The sequence below is a fragment of the Marmota marmota genome, unplaced genomic scaffold, assembly GCF_001458135.2.
Source record: "Marmota marmota marmota unplaced genomic scaffold, marMar, whole genome shotgun sequence".
Taxonomy (NCBI): domain Eukaryota; kingdom Metazoa; phylum Chordata; class Mammalia; order Rodentia; family Sciuridae; genus Marmota; species Marmota marmota.
Genome location: NW_026000136.1, coordinates 1,440,868 through 1,458,174, shown reverse-complemented (window position 1 = coordinate 1,458,174; position 17,307 = coordinate 1,440,868). Strand labels below are relative to the sequence as shown.

The 17,307-nt window shown below is 49.6% G+C and overlaps 1 long non-coding RNA gene across 1 annotated transcript; it reads left to right on the top strand.

The window, feature by feature from the left end:
• Positions 1-6,954: 6,954 nt before the first annotated feature.
• Positions 6,955-15,946, top strand: LOC125611174. The gene is made up of 3 exons (XR_007341305.1): positions 6,955-7,103; positions 8,969-9,071; positions 14,924-15,946. It is a non-coding gene; the product is annotated as an uncharacterized LOC125611174 (long non-coding RNA).
• The last annotated feature ends 1,361 nt before the right edge of the window (positions 15,947-17,307 follow it).

Below are 17,307 nucleotides of genomic sequence, written 5' to 3'. Positions count from 1 at the left end.
CTGGAGCCAGCCTGCCTCTTCTGGAGGGGGCCCTGGCATTTCTGGAGCTATTCCTGACTCTTCTGGAGCGGGGCCTGGCTTCCAGGCGGTACACACGCAGGAGGCTGTCTTGTTGGTGAAAACACCAGGGAGAGTCTGCAGGGCTCTCTTCTCCCTGCCTCTCCTGAGCCTGAAATAAATGAGAAAGAGCTGTTCCTGGCAGGGTCTGCCAAGGAGCTTCATGGCAGGAATGAAAATTGGCTGCAGCATCCAAGAAATCCTCGAATGGCAGGGATTTCCAGGACAACATACCTCTAGGAAAGGAGCTGGAGGGGGAGGATTGCAGGCGCCTCGGCGATGGCACCCACTGTGTGCACAGGTGTACACCCCTACCTGGGGCCTACCTGCTGGCACTGGGGGTGAGGGGAGGGGCTTGGGGAACCCGGCAGGGGTCACAGCACAGACCCACCTGTAGTGTCTGCCCATCTGCCAGCCTCTTCCAGTACCCAAGCCCATCGGCTGTTTGGGGTCACCTTGTCCTGTTACATTTCAACAAAATCGGGCTTGGCACCCATCCAGGGCCTGGGAGGGACGCCAGGTCCCTTCGACTCCCTGGGAATTCTCTGCAGGCTGACATGGCTTCAGGCCCGTCTGGCACCGGGCTCTGGCTTTCTCTGAATTCTCCATCTGCCCTGGGATGCAGTGTGTCCTGGGCTGGCCGGTCCTCCTTGGCCAAGCGTCACATCCAGACGGTCAGGGACCTAACGCTGCCTGAAAGTGGCTTTTTCCAGACTCCATCACATCCTCGGATGCTTAAACTGAAACAAGGAGACCCTGGCCCTCGAAGTCCCTTGGCCAGTCCTGCCTCTTGGAGCTGTGCCTGGCCCTTCTACCCTCCAACCTGGCCTTGAAGCCCCAGTTCCATCAGAGTGGCCCATGACAGGTTCTCCTCCCTCTTCTCACCCCCACCTTAAATGGAATCTGCCAGATGGATCTACCTCCCATCCCTGTTTAGACAACCCCTTCCTCTCCCCCAGGGAAGTAATTTCTGGATCTTTCTAGAAACCCAAGCCAGAGAGAAGTACCCATGTCCAAGCCCTGGCCTCGAGCTGAGCTGGTAGCACACCAGAAATGCAAGAGCTGGTGCAGCTTGACTTGCAGCCCTGTGTCTTACGGAGGGGAAACTGAGGCCAGAGACAGAAACCACTTGCCCGAATCACGCCGCGAGTTAGTGTCCTGGGAACCGGGAACCTGGCCTCCTAAGGTCTTATCCCAGCTCTCAGGGTCTGAGGGCACCTCCAGGCACAGAGCTGTGGGTAAGGGGTCCTCAGACAGCTCCCTCTTGCAGCTGGGGCTCTGATACAGTAGAAAATCTCTGCCAGGCAGGCCTGGGTGCCTCCCTCCCGCCCTCCCTCTCTCCAGGTTCAAGGACGCTAGACTGGGAGGTGGGCAGACCTTACTGCCTTCTGTCCCTCCTCTCCACTCCAGTCCCCAGAGTACAGGACAGCCCTGTCCTCCTCTCCACTGAGGAAGAACATCTTTGCTAAAACCATTATAGAGCATTCTGGACAAAAATTCGTTCCTATGTTGAAGTCCTATCCCTCCGTATGGCTATAAGGGGCCCATAAGGAGGTAACTGAGGTCAAGTAAGGTCATAAGGGAGGGGCCCTGCTCCAATAGGAGTAGTGTCCTCATAAGAAGAGGGGGCCAGTGTCTCTCTCCTCTGTGGGGACATAGCAAAGAGGCCAACTGTAGCCAGGAATAAAGCCCTTGTCAGAAAGCAACCCTGCCAGAATCTCGATCTTGGTCTTACAGCCTCCAGAACTGTGAGAAAATGAATCTCTACTGTTTAAGCCACCTGGTCTGTGGCATTGTGTTATAGCAGCCATGACAGAAAAAGAGATCAGAACTATTTATAGACTCAGTGATATCAAGTCTGGGAGTTGCCTCAAAATAATAACAGCGGAGGAAATGGGCAGGGGTACAAAGGAAACAGGGTTATCTGCAAGCTGACAACTGTCGAATGTGAGCGATGGGCTCCTGGTGGGGGGTCATTATTTTGTTCTCTTTGTTTTTATGTGTTCTTGAAAAAAAAAAGAATGTTCATAAAAATATATAGTGGAGTAGGTCATGAAATCAATTCAGTGGGTCACGACCAACATTAGAAATGACATCAAAGAAAATAGAACAGTCTAGAATAGAACCCACCAGAATGCATTACCTGAATTAATATAATTAATACTTTACGAAACATTTTTTAGGAGTGTGTGTGTGTGTGTGTGTGAATGTTAGACATACTTTTTACTGTAGTCACAGTGAAAAGAGTTGGAAATTGATTTCTCATACTTGGTTTGACAGTGATCTTTGGAACCAGATTGCCTAATCCCAGCTAGCTGTGTGACCATGAGCAAGTTACCAAGTTTCTCTGTGCCTCAGTCCCCATGTCTTTAAAATGCAGCTAAGACTACTACTCACGTCCTAGGATTGATGTGAGAATTAAATGAGTTAATAGGTGTGAGGCATTCCCAACAATGCCTAACGGGCTGTAAGTGGTCAATAAACGCTAATATTACAATGACATTGAGTTTGCTGGCTTGAAAAGGTGTGTGTTTTCTGAGAGAAAACCACAAAAGAAGAAGTCTCTAACGGTGGAATTCCAGACAGTGAGGTGACTGCGTTTACTCATGAACATTCATCATGGCGTCAGGCACGTCCTCTAGGTACTGGTCCCAGGACACTGGGAATAGGGGGCAGGGGGAGAGACAGACACAGTCCATGCCCCCTGGAGCTCACCCTCTACTGAGAAGAGAAATTAAGCCCTTTATCATAATTAACATGTAATTATTGGGTGGGAGAAAAAAGCAGGGTGGTAGAGGACCAAGAGACCAGGCAGAAACCAACAACCAAATGATATTTTTGACTCAGCCACAAGTAAGATCAGGGGCAGGTGTGAGTGGGACAGGCAGAGGAACAGAGGGGGCCAAGGCGTGGGGACAGGACCACTGCATGACAGGAGCCGGGTGCTAAGTACTGCCCTGCCCAGGAGGGTAGCCACCAGCTGCATGTGGCTACTTAAATTCAAATCGATGAAAAACAAAATTAAAAATTCAGTCCCCTGGTGCTCAAAGGCCACTCTGCATTAGGCAGAGCGTGCACCAAACATCCCCGTGGTGGAAGGCTGGCGGGTCAGCGCTGGTCAAGATGCCACAGTAACGGCTGGACCCTGGAACCACCAAGGAACCAAATTTCAAATTTGATTTCATGTTAATTCACTAAAATTAAATTGTTCAATGGCCCTTTCATTCAGTCATTGGAAGACGTAATTATGTTTGGAAAATAACTTGGGTATGTATATCTACTTTTTTCAACTGTTACATTTTATGGAATCCAAATAGAGATCAAGTTGAAATTCACTGGAAGAAGAAAAATAGGCACACCAGACGGCGAAGACACAAAATGAAAGAAATGAAGATAAAATAGCTCATTAATTAGTTTTGTATTGATTACAAGATAAGATGATATTTTGGATATAATGCGTTCCCGAAAACACGTTATGAAAGTAAAAAATAATCTGGGCTGTTTTCCTTTTTATTTTTAGTGTAGCCAATAGAAAATTTTAAATTACACAAGGATTCAAAATACATTTCTTTTTTTCTTTCTTTTCTTTTTTTTTTTTTTTTTTGGTGGTGGTGTGGGAGGGGTAGTAGTGGCGGGAGGAGACTGGGGATTAAATCCAGAGGCGCTCTACCATTGAGCTAGAGCCCCAGCTGCTTTTATTTTAAGACAGGGACTTGCCAAGTTGCCCAGGCTGGACTTGAACTTGCAATCTTCCTGCCTCAGCCTCCTGAATAGCAAACCAGACTTCCATAAGACAGTGTCAAGATAGGGCTTTCGTGGGGTCAGGGGAAGAAGATTAAAGGGTGAGCTGGAAAGTTCTGGAAGTCTCATGGGCTCAATGTGGAGTTTGAACCTCCTGGATAATGGGGAGCTACAGAAGGTGTTTTGGGGAAATGACAGGGTCAGATATTGCTGCCTTGGAATGATCCCTCGGGCAGTGTTAGGGGGAATGGAGTGAGCAAGGAAGCCAATTGGCAAACACAATAATCATATCAAGCTCCCTGCATACCAGAGTGGCTTGGATTAGTATGGCAGCCGCAGGGATGGAGAGAAACTGTCTTTCTTTTAAAGAAACTGTCGAAATTTCACCCCAAACCGGTTTTTATTTCATCAACCACCCCTGTATGGGGGATGGAAAATGCAGTTGTCCAGTTGGGTTCTTGGCTCTCCAGACCTAAGAATGGAAATGAGTGGGGTGGTAGATAGCAACCTCGCCGTGGCATAGTGAGTTCTGGGGAGGTGACACAGAACCAGGGGGTGGAGATACAGGATGGATGGGTGAATGGATGGATAGATAGATAGACAGACAGACAGAGGTAAAGATAGATACATGAAAGGAGATTCATCATGGATGAATGGATAGATGGTGAAAGGGTGAGTGGGGGGGTAAATGGATGGATAGATGGATAAGTGGATGGTTAGTGGATTAATGGAGAGATAGATTGATAGACAGACAGATGAAAGGGGATTTGTCTGGGGAATTGGCTTATGTGATCATGGAGGCTGAGAAGTCCCGAAGCTGGCCGTCCACGGCCTGGAGACCGTTCATGTCCTGGAGACTGAGTAGTATTGCTCAGTCCAAGTCTGAAAGCCTCAGAACTGGGGAAACTGATGGTGTCATTCTCAGTCCAAGGAAAGGCCTGAGAACCTGGGGTCCACGAGGTGTCCAAAGGCCAGAGAGCCTATGATCTGATATCCCAGGGCAGCAGAAGGGGCATCCCAGCTCCAAGAGAGAGAGAGTGAGGGAACGTGGCTTTTCGTTATTGTTCTGGGAACCCCCCTCAACTCCATGAGCCCACCAAACATTGGGGACAGCTCTTCCCCACCCAGTCTACCAACCCACATGCCAGTCTGCTCCAGGGACATGCTCACAGACAAACCCAGCAGGGCCATTTGACCTGGACGCTCCCTAATCCAGGCAAGTTGACACCTACCATCAACCACCCCAGTGGCTTTGAGCCTCAAAGGGACCTACAGACCCCACTCTGCCGGGTGCAGTGCTCAGGGGCCTGCAGAGCAGAGAGGAAGCCATGGCTCTCCAGAGGTGGTCACCAAGGAGGAGCCCTCCAGAAGAGGGTGACGTCATTCAGGGCAGGTGACATGGCAGAGATCCCAGTATAGAGCCCCAAGATAGGACGTTGGAGAGAAAGGCCAAGCAAAGAAATCAAAGGCACAACCAGAGATAGGAAAGGGCAAGGACAAAGGTCAGCAGATTTGTGGGCCCAGCCCCAGCCTCACTGAGCTCCGGGCAGGATGAGCCTAGGACCGGGCGGGGCGTACAGGAAATACTCCACACATACTTGTTGAATATCGTAGGTTTGCCACATTAAAATTCTCAATGTCCTTGGCAGGAACAATTTCAGAGAGGCACGTGGGGAGCCAGAGTGCACTGGACAGCAGGGCCCGGGGAGAGGGTGGGTGGGTGCAATACTTTCCAGAAGTCTGGCTGGGTAGGAAAGGACAGCACATGCCCTATTCAACTCTGAATCCCAGTACCCAACATTACTATCATGATGATTATCATTCCCAATATACAGATGAGAAAACCGAGGTCAAGGAAGTAGAATGACTGTCCTTGGTTTGCAGAGACTTGCTCGTGAGCCTACCCACAGCCCAGCAGGGCCTCGCCGCACACCCCCACCCCTGCCCTCTCTCCTTACCCGGGCTCCTGTTTTTCTTTCATGAAGCTGGCTCTTTGATCATCGCAGTGGACATTTTATAAACTAAACAAACAAACCGAAGCTGCAGGTTTTGTTGCTTTCTTTCTTTTTTTTTTTTTTTAACAAAAGAGCTCATTGAATAAGCAATGGGTTCTTCTGCGACTATTTTTAAAGATGGAGCTGCAGGGTAGGCTGGGAGGAAAATCACCGAGAGTGAGCTCCTGAAGGTCACCGGGCACTTAGGGAAAAATCCAGAGTTAGTGGGGCCCCCTCCAGGCCCTGCAGGCTGCAAGCCGTGAAAGCATTTGCCCACGATGGCCCAGGCTCCCTGAACTGACCAGGGTAGCAATGGCCTTCCATCTCTGCAGTGTCCCTTGCCCTATCCCCTTGACCCAGGGATTTTATGATCCCATTCTCTTCCTCCCCCTTCCCCACCACATTGCTGGCCACTGGTCCTATCCTCACGGCTCTCCAAGTGGGGACCAATGATCCTGGGAACAAGCTAATGCCCAACCATTTCCATGACAATTTAGTTTCAGGGAAACTGAAGCTTAAGAGATATCAGTGTAACTACGTGTGACAATCTGGGGGATCAAACCTATGGTTCTCTCTGTCACCACATCTCCAGCCTTCTACACTGCAAGGAGCTCTCTATTCCTCTATAGAGCTCTGTTTCAGGGGATCTGGAAAGTTCTGGAACTTTGCTTTAAGGCGTCCCTGAGCAGTACTGCCAGACAGATTTTTATTCAGAATTTAGTGGGGAAGTTTCAATCCTTGTGCACAAAAACGTGTGCAGGTAGCCCTGGCTCCCTGGGCCTGCGTTTCCTTGTCTGTAGATTGGGGTAGATGGTAGTAATAGCAGCTGTTGATGTTTACTGTGCCCTCAGTGTGTGGCGCATGGCCGGTGCTGCAATGCTAGCAGGTGCTATAATTGCTCCCAGCTGAGATAAGGCAAGGGAGGCTCAGTACTGAAAAACTACTTGTCCAAGGTCGCAGGGCTTGCAGGGATTTGAGCCCAGGTAGCCCATCTGGCCTCACCTGCACAGGGCTGTTGCTAGGATAGAGGAACAGGGGAGGTAGGGTCCTGAACCTGGATTTCGGCCCCAGCCCTTCTGGCTGGAGCCTGGGTGCCCTCTAGTGGTCAAAGCAACCACTGCAGCTCAGTCCCAAACTCCTTGCCCAGCTTCCGCTTGGTCAATCCAGGCATGGGCAGGCCACCTGAAGGCCTGAGAACCAGTGGCTCTGCTCGGAAGCCTAAGAAGCTTGCTTGCAAGGAATCCAGCAGGCTGAGGGTTCGAATCCCAGCTGCACCGCCCCCAGCTCTGTGACCTTGGCTATGCCTCTCTGGTAGGTGAAATCACTGTGCGATTAGGTTCTTGAGCCTCTTTGTATCAGAGGATCACTGCTTCCCCTCTTGTATCTGGAATGCAGAACAAGAGGGGTTCTCCCTGGGTCTAGAGGTGGGGTCCAGGGGAACCACCCCATCTGACTGTCAGGATGGACAACTGAGTTGTCTTCATGTTGATAGAAATCCTGTGCCTCTGTTTCCTGGGAGCTTGGGGGAGGGGGATAAACAGACTCCCAATGTTACCGGATGCACCTCCTGAAACTTGAGTCAGCAACAACAATCTCCAACAACAGGAGTGTCAAATAACAACAAATTGCAGTTTAGTAAGGAGACCCTTTATCCAAAGGATTCCTGCCAGTGAGGGAGAAAGAGACCTTGGCCACAGGGGCGGGGCCTCTGACCATGTCCGCCAGCAGCTCAAAGGTCAGGCTTGCGCGCGCGCGCGCGCGCCCACACACACACACACACACACACACACACACACACGAAGTAAATACAAAGAATGTTTTGAGTTATGTTTAATAGAATGGAGTAAATGCAGGTAGGAAAACTCAGGTGTGAGGACATGGGTAGAAGGTCGGCCCTGTCTGGAAGATGTTTCACAGAAGCTGAATCCAAGTTGGGCTAATCACCATTTTGCTCTGATTGGACCAATGGGGACAAGAAGTTCAGTCGACCATTTTTGAGGCAAAGAAAGGGAATGTTAAGGGTCTGTGCATAACATTGTCTTGTCCTAGGTAAACTAGGGAGCACCCTGAGTCTTCTCTCAGCCCTAGAGGGAAGGAGAGGCAGGCGAATCTTTGCAATAAGCTGTTTTCCAGAACACCAAGAGTGGCCTAAGAACACTGCCCTCATTAATTGGTTGACTTTGAAAATGACAAGAAGGTTCCGGTGTGGTGGCGCACGCCTGTAATCCCAGCAACTGGGGAGACTGAGGCAGAGAGATCTCAAGTTCAAGGCCAGTGTCAGCAATTTAGCGAGACCCTGTATCAAAAAAAAAAAAAAAAGCCTGTGAAATGTAAGAATAAACAGAAAGCAGTCATTAATCTTTTTTCTAGTAACTATTAACATCTGGCAGTCACTCTGGGCACAGCTGATTGTCCTTGTCCTTGTAGTATAGTGAGGCACCAGCTGGGTACACAGGAGGAAAAAATGTCTTTTTCTCTTATCTCTTTGAATTCTCCCCCAGACTCCCTGGCACACACACACACACACACACACAAAATCCTATCCACTGGAGAAAAGCATATAAATGTAATTAATGTGGGTTTTACATGACACAGGACCTTTCACAAGGAAATGAAGAAAAAGTTAAACCGGAGTGTTTCTATTCTAGGTTTGGTGAACGATGGTGTAGTTGTGGGAAATGGGGCTGGACAAGAGGTAGAGCCAACCCTTGTTAACTGAGGACTCAGCAAGGCTGTGTGCCAGATTCTCCCCCTCTTCCCTCGGTCTTTAGATACAGGGATGGGGGTGGGGCTCACATGATGGTCTATGACCTGCTTCCGGTGGGGGGAGATGAGGGTCCTCCCTGCATCCTCTGTGCCTCAAATTTTCTTCCACTTAGAATATGCAACGTGCCAAGGTGCCTCACACGAGACTCTGGCTGTGTTCAGCATTCTGATTGTTGACTGAATGGGTGAGGGTGAACCCTGAGACCAAAGTGGGTGTGATTTGGACTGTGCTATAGTTTGGATGCTGAGTATCACCAAAAGCCCGATTTAAAAGGTCTGTCTACCCTTGGTTCCCCGAGGAGGTGCTAAGAGCTTTAGGAGGAGGGGCCTAGGGAAGTTCATTAGGTCACTGGGGACATGACCTCAAAAGGGATTGTGGGACCCCCATCTCTTCTTCTTTTGCTTCCCAGGCATGAGATGAGCAGTTTGTGCTGCTAGGTCTCAGACAGTTCATTATAGTGATGGGAAACCAGCCTAGACCTCATGGGTCATGACGAAGGAGTGAACAGTGTGGTAAGACCAAAGGGGCGGGGAGTGGGACCTGAATGACAGGGGAGTTGGGATTTGTGCTGAAGGTTCTAGAGAGTCCTTGAGAATCAGCCTGGGAAACATTCCAGTGGAAGAGCCAGGCCAGGGATTGTGGTTCCTGTCTGACAGTGTCCTGTGCTCTGGGACCTGGGAATGGGGGACCAGGCTTTGGTCTTCCTCTTCGAAGAGCTTATAGCACCCACTGGTGACCATTCCTGGGAATGCACCAGGGATTGGGGAATGACTGGAAGAAAATGCAAAGATGAGGTTTCCCCAGATGGGCAAGGTTCCAGCTCAGAGGACAGTCCTGCGGGAGGAGACCTGGGTCCAGTTCTGGACAGGGAAGATGGGCAAAGTCAAGGAGAGAACTAGACATAGGCATCTGGAGCCCAGAATGTGGTCTGACCTGGAGACCAAGACTAAGGGCCATTTAAAGGGAACATGAACTGTGGGGCCCTGTGGGGCTTTTTGCAAGGAGAATCTCCCACCATCTGAAGCACAGAATTAAGCTGGGCTTGTGCATTTCCCAAGTTTCTATTCAAAGGTCAAGCCAGAGAAGGTGGAAACCTCCCTCACCCTCACCGGGGGTCTGCGACCTCTTGTGTTGCAAACGGGAAGACGGAGAAGGACACATGGCCAGTCGGCCCCACCCAAGGCCCCACTAGAGCTGCCCTGCCCACCTGGGTCCTCCCTCACCTTCTGCCATCTTGAAAGTCCTGCTTCCACTGAGACGTCCCCTTGCTGGAGCCTGGGCCCCAGCACCTGCTGCTATCTGAGGGTCCCAGCCCATCACTCCCAGAGGCCACCATGTGCCCTGTGCAGCAGTCACACAGGTCCACATGCCCCCCACACAGGGGCATGCACACATGTGCAGTACACAGAGAAGAAGAGCAAACACAAGGTGGTCAGTAGAGGCAAACCGGCCTAAGGGGGAGGGGACAGCAGCCAACTAGAGCCAAAGTGATGGCCGTGGAACCCAGTGGTCAATGCATCCTGGATCTCTAAAGGCCTCCCCAGGCCTAGATGTATCCCCAGGGCAGATACTTCAGTCCATTTTCTGTCACTGACAACAGAATACCACAGACCAGGTTGTTATAATAAAGAAAAGAGTTTTTATTGGGGCTCCTGGATCTGGTCCAAGGTCCAGAGGCCACACGTGGGGAATGGCTTCTTGCGGGCAGAGTTCCAAGGTGGTGAGAGACAGGACCTTGAAAGAGACCCAGGAAAACTGGCTTTAAAGCAGATGTGCTCTGGCCATCACCCGTGAACCCAGGAATCGGGAAGCTGCATGAATGACTGATCCACTCACGAGAAGAGACCTCGTGGCATCTTGATGTCTCACCACTAGGATCAAATGTCAACATGAGTTCCCAGAGGGAGGAGCACATTGAAGGCATAGCAGGAGCGAAGGCCCTGGTTAGCAGGCGAGGGGACTGCCCGGGCCTGGTGAGGGCCCCAGCAGGGCTTTCCCACACCTGGGCTGCAGTGTCCCTGATACCTGGAACACGGCAGGTCAGAAAGATGTGCCCAGAGCGAGGCGTTCCCTTGGGAACTTCCCTTCCAACAATGTGCTCACCCCAGGAGCCCGCCAGGGTGAGGGGACTGTGTGAGTCCAGCTGGGATCTTGAAGAGGTCGGGGAGGACAGTTGAGCTCAGGGACAGGGTTGGTCGTTCTCTCTGATCTCCACTCTCACTTGTCCCTGCAGAATCTAACACTTTTGGTTTCTATGATGGCCATTTGCCATGGGCAGCAAGCAGGGAAAGGAGGAGAATGTATGCTGAATTGGGTGGATTGTGGCGGGCTGTGGATACTTCTAAAATGTTCTCTGGATGCTTGGAAAAATGCATGTGTTTGTTCACTCTCCTCCCCCTCCTCCTCCCTCTCCTTCTCCTCCTCCTCCTCCTCCTGCTCTTCCTCCTCTTCCTTCTCCTCCTCCTTCTCCTCCTCCTCCTCCCTCTCCTCCTCCTCCTCCCTCTCCTCCTCCTCCTCCCTCTCCTCCTCCTCCTCCTTCTCTTCCTCCTCCTCCTCCTCCTCCTCCTCTTCCTTCTTCCAGTACTGGGGATTGAACCCAAAGGTGCTCTACCACGGAGCTACACCCCCAGCCCTTTTTATTTATTTATTTATTTTGAGTCAAGGTCTAGCTAAGTTGCCCAGGCTGGACTTGAACTTGTGATCCTCCTGCCTCAGCTCCCCAAATTGCTGGGATTACAGGCATTCCCCACCCTGCTTGGCATTTTTAATGGAGGAGAAATTTGCATAACACGCAACACTACTATTTGAAAGTGAACGATTCAGTAGCATTTAGTGCACTCAGCGTGTGCACACGTGTGCACACCCACCACTGTCTGGTCCCACACCTGGTTCCTCAAACACAGCATCCTCAGGAGGCAGCCACTCAGTGTTCTGCAGTCCCCAATCCAGTCCTCTGGCAACCACCAGCCTGAATCCAGTCTGTATGGCTTTGCCTCTTCTGGACATTTCATATAAATGGAATCATGGAATGCCTGACCATTTGTGACTGGCCTCTTTTTCTTAGCATCATGTTTGAGGCTCATTCTTGTTGTAGCATGTGTCTTGCCTTCTTCCCTTTTCATGGCTAAATAATTTTTCTTTGTGTGAAATCCATTCTTCAGTTAATGGACATTTGGTTGTGTCAGTGCTTTGGCTATTGTGAATACTGCTGCTATGAACATTCATGAACAAGTATCTGTTTTACTCCCCATTTTCAGTTCTTTAAGCATAGATATCTATCAGTGAAATGGCCAGGTGCGTTAATTGTGTTCAACTTTCCAAGGATTCGCCATATTTTATTCCATAGCAGCTACACTATGCTACATTCCTGCCAGCACTGATCAAGGGGTTTCTCTTCATCCACATCCTCACCAAGACTTGTTTTTTTCTGGGTGTTTTTTGTTGTTTGTGGTTGTTTATTATAGTCATCCCAGAGGGTACAGAAATGATATCTCGTGTGGTTTTGATTCCATCTCCTTAATGATCAATGACATGAAGCAGCTTTTCACACACTTATTGGCCAGATATGCATCTTCTTTGTAGAAAAGTCTACTCAAGCTCTTTGCCCATTTAGTTGTGAAGTTGTCCAAATGCACATTGTTTTTGTTTGTTTGTTTTGGTACCAGGGATTGAACTCAGGGGCCCCACAATCACTGAGCCACCTCCCCAGCCCTATTTCATATTTTTATTTAGAGACAGGGTCTCACTGAGTTGCTTAGCACCTTTTTTGCTGAGGCTGGCTTTGAACTCACCATCCTCCTGCCTTGGCCTCCCCAGCTGCTGGGATTACGGACTCCTTTATATACATCATTTAATGCGAAGAAACTGAAGTTCAGACAGATTGACTGTCCCAAGGTCACAGAGTCAGGCTACAATTCAGATCCCCACTGGCTCACCCCACTCCCCACCTCTGCTGAGAGCAGATTATTTTGAGGCTGGGGCCGTTGGCTTGTGCTGACCTGTGGAGGCCTCAGAAAAGCTACAGGGCAAGAAAAAGAAGCAGAACAAAGGGACTTTTTTTTTTTTTGGGCAGTGTGAACCCGGAGCCTCACACATGCTAGGCAAGTGCTCTGCTACTGAGCCACATCCCCTGCCAAGAGAGCTCTTCTTCTTGAAAGACCTCCCAAGGACCAGAGTCCCCAAAATACCTGTCCTGGAAGGACTAAATATTGCAAAAGCTGCTTGCCAGGTTGGCTGTTTTGCCTTTGTGAATGTGAGTATGTGTGTGTATGTGGCGTGTATGTGAGTGTTCATGCATGTGAGCAGGTGTGTGCACACGTGTGCAGGTACTGCAGCTGCCAGGATGGGGCGCTCTTCTTCCCCATGTGGACTTGGCCCAGGCTGTGCCAGAGACTGCCAGGAGGCATGGCTGGGCAGGGGCTGCCACCTGCTGGACATGCTAGGTACTGCAGGAAGGTAGACCCTGGGACACGGAGCCTGTTCTCCTGGGTCCTTTATTCTTTCCTCTGTCCTGCAGAAAACAGCGTCCCCCACCACCCCTAGTACCCACATAGGTCTCTCTAGGGAACAGCTGCTAGGACTTCAGAACCTTGGCATTGTGAACCCCTTACGTCTGGTCAAGTGGGCTTAGAATAACATTTTCAAAAGCATATGAAATAAAATAATAGGATGCCAAAGGAAACCCATTATACTGAAATACAGTTATCCAAATGGTCACAGTAATATATGTAATCCTTTAAATAGAGCCCAGAAGCAGGTCCAATAAGCCATCATTTTAAAACCATGATCAATGTAAATGATATATTCTTAAATATTTTTGTAGTTGTAGATGGACCCAATACCTTTATTTGTTTATTTTTATGTGGTTTCTGGGATGGAGCCCAGGGCCTCACACATGCTAGGCAAGCGCTCTACCACTGAGCCATAACCTGGGCCTGTAAATGGTATTTTTGAGAGATCGGCATTATTGGAACATGTTGTAGAAAATATTTGTGATTTATGAGATCACAAAGTCACAGATACTACTAACAGCACTGTCATCTGGGGGCCTAGATTTGTGATGGGAAGACATACCATGATTCCGCATGCCTGGAATCCCAGCGGCTTTGGGGGCCAAGGCGGGAGGATCTCAAGTTCAAAGCCTGCCTCAGCAAAAACAAGGCATTAAGTAACTCAGTGAGACCCTGTCTCTAAGTTAAATACAAAACAGGGCTGGGGGATGTGGCTCAGTAGCCAAGTGCCTCTGAATTCAATGCCCAGTACCCCCCCAAAAAAAGTTTATAACAATAAATATGTAATTTCTCCCTCCAAGTTTGTGAATTCTCTCCAAGGATTCACATCTAAGGTTAAGAGCCTACGGCCCAGACCCTGCCTGGTGGCCCCAACACCTCCTCAGCCCCTTGCTCAGGAGCCAGGCAGGTCACAGCCCAGTTTGATCCTCCAGCACAGCCCCCCGCCCTGTCTCCCACCTCCACACTCTGACCTGCCCTCAATGTGGAGCCCAGAGGCATTGCCTTGAGGTCCACCCAGCAGCCTTCTGCTCTGAAAATGGACAAGCCCATCTGAGATACCATCGTGCTGCTCTGTATCTCCTTCAGACAGACAACGGTGCCTCTCTCCAGGATACAGGCAGGGAGGCCTCTGTGTCCTGGTACCTGGACATCACCACCTGGCCCAAACCTTGTCCTTCTGTACAACCTAAGGAGACATCAAGTCCTTTTCTTTGAGTCTTTTATTTCCTAAATCCCAGACATTATGAGGTTACAACATAAGTTTCAGGGAGTAGCCCCTTCCTGCCCTGTCACCAAAATTTAATGAGCACTTACTATGTGTTCGGTATCATTCTAGGTGTTGGAAATAGAAATAATAAACAGAGAAGGCAATGTTCTCTCCTTCTTGGAGCTTATAGTCTATGGAGAAAGAGATTGAATAAGTAAGTTAAATGAGTAGAACGTAAAGCAGATGATAAAAGCTATGGAGGCAGGTAGAACAGGGAGGTGGGCGGTTGACCTCACAGACTGGGGAATGTGTGAAGGAGGGGGAGGGAGCACTGTGCGTCTCTAGGGAAAAGCATCCCACCCGGGGAATGGACAAGGTGTAGGGGTGAAGTCAGTGAGGTCACAGTACAGGATGTGCAGGCCTTGGGGACCACAGGAAGTACATTGGCTTTACTCTAAGATGGGAGGTTGGGGGCAAAGGAGGATATGGCTCTGGTGCCACCTCCTTCTTTATTAAAAGAATTTAAACTAACATGTAATGGTGTGTATTTATGGGATACAGTGTGATATTTCAATTATTCCACCATGTGCAATACTCAGAGCAGGGTAATCTGCTCACATATTTTTTTTTTTTAATTTCCTTATAGTGAGAGCATCTGCAACCCTCTCTTCCAGCGAGGTTGAAATACACAGGGCATTGTTCTTCAGGACCTTCACCGTACCAGGCAAAGGAACACGAGAACTTTGTGCATGTCACTGACCTCCCCCATCCTTGGTAACCAAAACCAAAACCAATGATGATGTGCTGCAGTTTTGAGGACAGACTTAGCATTGAACAAGGGGCACGTGGCCCCTAATGGAAGGGTGGAGGCTCCACCAGGGATAGGCAGTGGTGGTGGGGGTGGGGGGAGAAGTGGCTGGGTTCTGGGTTTCATCTGAAGAATTTCCTCTTGGATAGATATAGCGGGTGTGAGATACCCAAAGGGACATAAGAGAGTATGTTCATTTCCCATGGCTGAGGTAACAAAGTGCCTTAAATTGCGTGGCTCATTACAGAAGTGTATTCTCTGACAGCTCAGGTGGCTGGAAATCTGAGATCCAGGTGTCAGCGAGGACAGTTCCCTCTGGAAGGCCACATGTTCTGGCCTCTCTGGCTCCTGGGGGTTCTGCCAGTGCTTAGCATCCCTTGGCTTGTAGATGCACCACTCCAATCTCTGTTTCCATGGTTACCCTGCAACCTTAGAGTTGGTCTCTATGGTTACATAGCTCTTCTCCCTACCCATGAATCTGGATCTGAACACATTTCTCTCTTAAGGACTCTGGTCATTGGAGAAGGGCCCACCCCAGTCTGGAATGAACTCAACCTAACTTGGCTAAGGCCATTTTTCCATACAAGGTCATATATACTGGTTCCAGGTGGACATGGATTTGGCAGGGACACTGTTCAAAGCAGTCCATGTGTGTTTGTCTACATTTTCATGGAAATACATTTTAATCATATCAGGCTTGAGAACTCTCCCAAGATGCCCCATCTTGTCCAGGGGGTTGAGAGGGGACTCTACTGAGCCTTTGCAAGGCTCCTAAAAGAAAGATTTTTATTTATTTATTTATTTTTGTATCAGGGATTGAACCCAGCAGTGCTTAGCCACGGAGCCACATCCCTAGCCCCTTTTTATTTTTTATTTATTTTTATTTTGAGACAGGTTCTCACTAAGTTGATTAGGGCCTGGCTAAGTTGCTGAGGCTGGCTTTGAACTTGCAATCCTCCTGCCTCAGCCTCCCAAACCATTGGGATTACGGAGGTGTGCCAACACACCTGGCGGAAAATATGATTTTTATTAGTTTGGGCAAAATTGTATCAATTGGGGCTGGACATGGAGCTCAGTGGTTACCATGTTCATGTCCTGGGTGCCACATCCAGCACTGAAGAAAAAATAAAAATCAATGGATACACTCTTGATGGAACTTGGTCGTGGGAACTCAGTCTCTCTCATCAGAGATAAATCAGGTCCCTCCTGGGACTGCAGGGTGATAGGAATAGATGCTCCAGTCCCTCCTGTCCTCCAGGCCTGTCATCCGGGGGTGTGGTGTGGGAGGAGAGCTGATATAGGATTGTAATTCTACTAATGAGGACATGGGAGGGGGGGTGGCGGGGAGAGGCTGATGTGCTGGACAGGGGCCACAGGCCTGCCAGAGCAGGGCCAGGAGCTGCTCGGGAGATATGCATTGAACCTCCCCCATGATGCCCTACTCTTGCAACCCTGCCCCCTGCCCAGAGAAAAGCTCCCAGAGAGTATGAACAAACTGGGGGGCACCGTGAAAGACCTGCCTTGCCTAGGGCAGAGAGGGACCTTCAGCATTCAGCTCTGCCTGCCTAGACAAGGAGACCCCCACCGCCACCCAGGGCCTCGGCAGCCCCGAATTTTGCAAACCAAACACCTTCCTACTGAATCCTTTCACAGCTGCGAGCATCTCAGGTTGGCCAAGTGACCTTTCTTTCGACAGTGTTCATTTTCCACCAATGGCTCCCTCTAGCTAACCTTTTTATGGGGTTGATAATTTGTTTTAAAATCAATAATGAAAACAAAACACCTGTGTGATTTTGTGCAGAGATGTAACCTCCTTTTAAGTAGGAGCAGCCCCCCCTTAAATCCCTGAGAGGAGTTTGCTTTCTCTTATTCTGGGTTCTCGGAAACAGGTGCAGGGTACGGAGGAGCTACCGACTGTCCTAGCAGGGAGTTGTTCTGAAATAACACCTGGCTCTTGTCTATCATAAATACTTTAAAATAAGTCAAGGATCCCTGCTTGGGGCTCGGGGGAAGGGTGGTGTGGCAGCACCTCCCTTAAATACCAATGATGCTGCCTGGCCTGGTGGGGCACTCCGATAATCCCAGCAGCTGGGGAGGCTGAGGCAGGAGGATCTCGAGTTCAAAGCCAGCCTCAGCAACTTAGTGAGGTCCTAAGCAACTCAGCGAGACCCTGTCTCTAAATAAAAATATAAAAAAGGATGGGGATGTGGCTCAGTGGTCAG